The sequence below is a fragment of the Lycium barbarum genome, chromosome 6, assembly GCF_019175385.1.
Source record: "Lycium barbarum isolate Lr01 chromosome 6, ASM1917538v2, whole genome shotgun sequence".
Lineage (NCBI taxonomy): Eukaryota > Viridiplantae > Streptophyta > Magnoliopsida > Solanales > Solanaceae > Lycium > Lycium barbarum.
Genome location: NC_083342.1, coordinates 45,828,726 through 45,834,060, shown reverse-complemented (window position 1 = coordinate 45,834,060; position 5,335 = coordinate 45,828,726). Strand labels below are relative to the sequence as shown.

General features: G+C 36.9%; 1 long non-coding RNA gene across 1 annotated transcript; it reads left to right on the top strand.

Annotated features, from left to right (window-relative positions):
• The first annotated feature begins 321 nt into the window (after positions 1-321).
• LOC132599699 (uncharacterized) lies at positions 322-5,131 on the top strand. Its single transcript, XR_009566949.1, has 2 exons — positions 322-647; positions 4,819-5,131. It is a non-coding gene; the product is annotated as an uncharacterized LOC132599699 (long non-coding RNA).
• Positions 5,132-5,335: the final 204 nt, after the last annotated feature.

The following is a 5,335-nucleotide window of genomic DNA, read 5'->3' as shown; positions in this document are numbered from 1 at the left end:
GGAAGATGGACACAATACAAATGGATAGAGATGCATAACTATTAAGGGCAATTTTAGTGAAATCAAGTTTCACTCAATTTTCACTCTATAATAGCGACTTCTCTTTTAATTTACGATATTAAGTCTACTGCTCTTTTTTATTTTTTCGTTAAAAATTATTATAATTTATGTATCCTTAATATAAAGAAAGAATATTATTTATCTTATTTACCCTTATATACTTTTTTATTTACTGATTTTCCAAATATTTTATTATTTTTAGTTTTTTATTTATTCTATTAACTGTTAAGGCTTAAATAAAAATAAAAATAAATGTAGGCATTCATGCTCTCTTCACTATCAACTAACATGATCGCACTTCTAATTTTTTTAAAACAATATTCGGCCACAAGGGCCCTTATATTGAATAAGGAAAATCGAAAAAAACAAATGCAAAATGGAAAGCGTCTACTCTAGAAAGGGAAAGTGCGATAAGAGAAAAAAAAATCCTAGACTAGAGAGTAAAAATTGCAAGCTAAGATTCCTCAAATGTGTTCCAATCTTCACTTCAATGGCCATCTGCGAGGTGATCCTCTTGTGTCTGCTGCTGAAGACCGTGAATCGATGATGTATTGCACAAATTTGTGTTGTGTGAGCTCGTTTGGCTGGTTAGTTCTCTGTTGCCTTCGTTGTTAATTTTTGTTATCGAAAAGTGCTGATTCTTGATAGTAGTTGTATGTTGTTTTTGTTGCTTCTGTTTTAGTTGTTTTCCCTGGCTCGTTGTTGTTGTGTGTTGTTGACTGATTCTACGTGTGCTTCAGATTTCGTTTCGCCATGTCTAGTTCTGTGCATTTTGTCATTACTTGACTGTTTTCAATCTCGTGCATGGACATTGTGGTTTATCACTGTTAATCGACTTCCAGTTGCTGAAAGCAATTGTATTCCACATTCCCTTTGTCCAAAGTTGTATTTGCTATATCATCTGCCATTTTGTTTCTTTACCTGAAGATGTGTGTGATCTGCATTTGACACCTTGACATTATGCTTTGAATTTCTTCAATCCACCTCAAAATTTGCCAAGGTGGTTTCCATAAACCTTGTATCACCTTTTGTAACATTAGAGAATTTGTTTGTATCAACACCTGCATGTACTTCTTCTTTTAACAACACCTACATGCCTCCAATATAGCTGCTTGTCACGCCCCAAAATCCACTCTGGCGCAACAGGCATTCGATGCTAATGAACCACATCGAAAGCACCTTATAAAGATCATAATTACAAACAATGCCCCATACTTATTAGTTAATCCAGTTACGCAGATTTAAATTAAGACAATAATTAAGCAAAGAAGTCTGATATTAAGTTAATGAAAACTTGTCAACCGCTACGCATGGCGAAATACCTCACCAAGTCATTCAATGACTATCTAGGTTACCACCCACAATATGAGCAACTAGTTATGGAGCTTCTATGAATGGGAATAATCTAGACATTGGGATGCAGCTCGAAAACTAATAATAAAATAATAAATGACTCAATGAAGCCCCACAAACAAGGATGTGGAGCACTAACAACTCGAAAGCAGCAAGTTCTTTTAGTCCGTGCGATTCGCATGTACCTTCTCTTCTCTGCTACCTAACATATCATCAAAAATAATAATGGTATGCCTGAGTACTAGGTACTCAGTGAGTATTTAAGGGGCAATAGTTCATATCATAAAATAATCATAATAATGATAATCAGTAAAAAGAGTATCAATGAAACATTTCAAAATCAGTGATATAGTAAATCACAAAGCTTAGTAAAATCATAAATGGAGAAATAAGTCAATTCATGTTCATTATGTTCAAAAGCATTATATCATGTTAATCACAGCAATAAACTAGTAAGTATGGTAAATGATGAATGTCCAGTTTAAATCATTAATGAAGAAATAGTCAGATTTTGATTAAATAAGTCGTATATCATATTTAAATTATTTTCCTTTCAAGTCAAATTCGTTAAATTGCCAGCTCAGGGGCAACCATAAACATGCCAATAAAATGCCCAAAACATGCCAATACATGCCCAAATCAATCGTAACGAAGGGACAACCACTTTAGGCTCCCTAAATCGCTCAGAAGCACCACATTTGGGCTATCAACCCACAATGGCTACCCTTCCTCCCGAATAGCTAGGGAAAAACCACATTTGAGCTACCAACTCTCGATGGTTACTCTTTCTCCCGAATGGAGCATGAACCACACCGGGGCTACCAACCCTCGATGGCCACTCTTCCTCCCCAATGGATAGGCAAACCACGTTAGAATCCATAACGGCCACCCTTCCTCCCGAGTAGCTAGGTAAAACACAAACAATGGAAATCAATCATAACATATTAGTCGAATCACAAATCATGACATGGAAGCCGAATAATAAATCATGGCATGGAAGCCGAATAGTTCATTATGAATTATGTTCATCATCACACTAGTAGGGGTATATCAAGTCACTAATCAATTTAGAAACCATGTTCAAATTATTAATCAAATTTCAACTCATCGAAACCCGTCCATATGGAAAAACACATTCAAGACCAATTCTTTTAGAAACCAAGTTCAATCATCCCGTAATTGTTACACCTTGGAAAATTCCCCATTTATGTACAGTGAATAGGATAGCGAGGAACACGAGGAATACGGTGATTTGGATAAGTAAGAAATGACATTTGATGATCCTAATCGAGATTCAAAGACATTTGACTAAAAGGAAGAAGTTTGACAAAAAAAGTAAATGATATGTTATGTGTCGGGTAAGAATTATGGACGACGAGTTAATGATGGCATAATGATGTCTTAGATACGAGTAATGACGTCCCTTATATTGTTAATGAAGTGCTAAACGAGTGTTAAGAAGGTCCCACAAGGATCGGAGATCAAACGAAGTGACAAGAAAAAGATCAGCGAAAAGATGGGTTATGCGGTCGATTATACGGACCGTATAATGTTTTACGACCCGTATAATGGACCATAGAAGTGTCACAGAATGAAGTTGCTGAAGGGTTGATTTCACAGTCGATTATACGGCCCGTATAATGTGCCGTCAAATTGACACAGGAATGGGTGATCACTGGAGCAGTTTTACGGTCGATTATACGGACCGTATAAATATTTCCGACCCGTGTAATGGACCGTATAATGATGTCGGGACAGATTTCAAGTTTTAAATAAGAGACCCAAGTTCATTTATTTCATTTCCATTTTTCATTCTCCACAACTCAAGAATTCTCTAGAAGCTTCCACACATTTCATATACAAAGATTCATGAAAAATTGATGATCAACCTCATCAAATCAACAAAACTAAGTGTGAGAAACACATTAAAGTTCATCTAAGCCAAGAAATCTCATGGAAAGTGGAACTGGGGTTTTGTTCAAGTGAGGTATTTCAACTCAAGGCTTATTCCTACAATATCTAAGGTACGTTTTATGATGTTTTCATGATTTTTGAAGTATTGATAAGTTGAAACACTTGGATTGTGGAAGCATATAGAAAATGGGTCATAAATGTGGGAATAGTGCTATTGTTGAATAGTAGTTTGGAATGAATCATGAATATGAATATGTTGTGATTGTAAGTAGATTATGAATGACATTTAGAACATAGAATGAGTGTTATACGTGAAAGAACGTAATAGTGAATTGTGACCATGATTACGAGGAAGTTGAAGTGAAATTGTGAAATGTGGATAATGTAGATAAATGACGATTGTTGTCTACTATATTATGAACGTTGTTAGGAATGTTTGGGAGCTGATATATAATATGGGAAAAGATGTATAAACAAAGGAAACGCTGTCCAAATCTTCCTAGAAATAGTAAGCACATTTAAGTAATCGATTGGCTAACATTCATGTGACTTCTCTTGAAGGTAGAAACGTGAGCATCGAAGGAGAACAAGCGAGTGATATATTAGTTAAACGACAAAGGTATGTGAGGCTAGTCCTTTGTTTCTATGACATGAATCTGATGGTATGATTCTCCTCTTTTCTCCATGAATTCTCTATATATATATCCTGGAAAGCCAAGAGTCTATGATCACGAATAGCTATATGGGATAAAAGATGTGCTATAAGTCCAATGATGATGATAAGCTTGAGTCTAAAGATTCTAGAGTTTCCGATATGACGTTCCTATAACGCTAATGATGTCGTATGTTGTAAACACTCACCTTATACATTATTCCTTTCGAGGTAAGGCAGAATACCGTTAAGTTAAGTATGTCATGTATTGTATACACTCACCTTATGTATTGTTCCTTCAAGGTGAGGCAGAGTATTATAAAGGCGATGATGATATGTATTGTACCCACTCACCTTATATACTACTTCCTTCAAGGTGAGGCAGAATGCTTGTGAACGCTCCATAATGAAATCGGGGGATCACGACCTTATGTCACCCCGATAGAGTATAGTTGTCCTTGAGTCTTCATGCATGTATTATAATGAGCATACTATGATGAGCATATGATGATGATATTACACCGTACCTATATGGTCGGGCAGTTATACACACCACTATAGTGGACAGCTTATACCCCGGACGCGGGAGGCCTAGACACAGGTTACTTATTATTACACCGTTCCTACAAGGACGGGCAGCTTACACTTATACATTTATGCATATGTGATAGGATGACGAGTATGAGTAAGATAGCATGATTTATTTCTTTTATGATTCACAGTCAGTTACAGATTGCTCCTCATTTGATGCCTCCCCATTTCATTGATGTTTCATTATTGTTTATGCCTCTCATACTCAGTACAATGTTCATACTGACGTCCGTTTTCTTTGGCCGCAGTGTTCATGCCCACAGGTAGACAGGAAGGTGAGCTTGATCCGGACCCGTAGGAGCCAGTAGCTGATTGAGAGCACTCCATCGTTCGGAGGTGCTTATGATGATTATTTTGTGTATATTCATGTATATGTATTTTGGGCATGACGGGGTCTTGTCCCGTCCTCATGTCTACCACTCTAGTAGAGGCTCGTAAATACGCAGTGTGGGTTAGATGGTCTCACGAGATTGCTACTATGTATATGTATTATTTTGATGGCCGAAAGGTTATGTATATAAATGTATTTATGTTTTCAAAGTAAATATGACTTTCTCACGATTTGAGTATGAACTTGATAAAAGAGCGTTAAATAAGTATGATGAGTTGTAGGACGAGCGGTGCTCGGTGGTTAGCCCCGGGTACCCGTCGCGGCCCCTAGTCGGGTCGTGACAAAAGTGGTATCAGAGCGGTTCAGTCCTAGGAAGTGTCTACGAGCCATGTCTAGTAGAGTCTTGTTTATGGTGTGTTGCGTGCCACGCTATT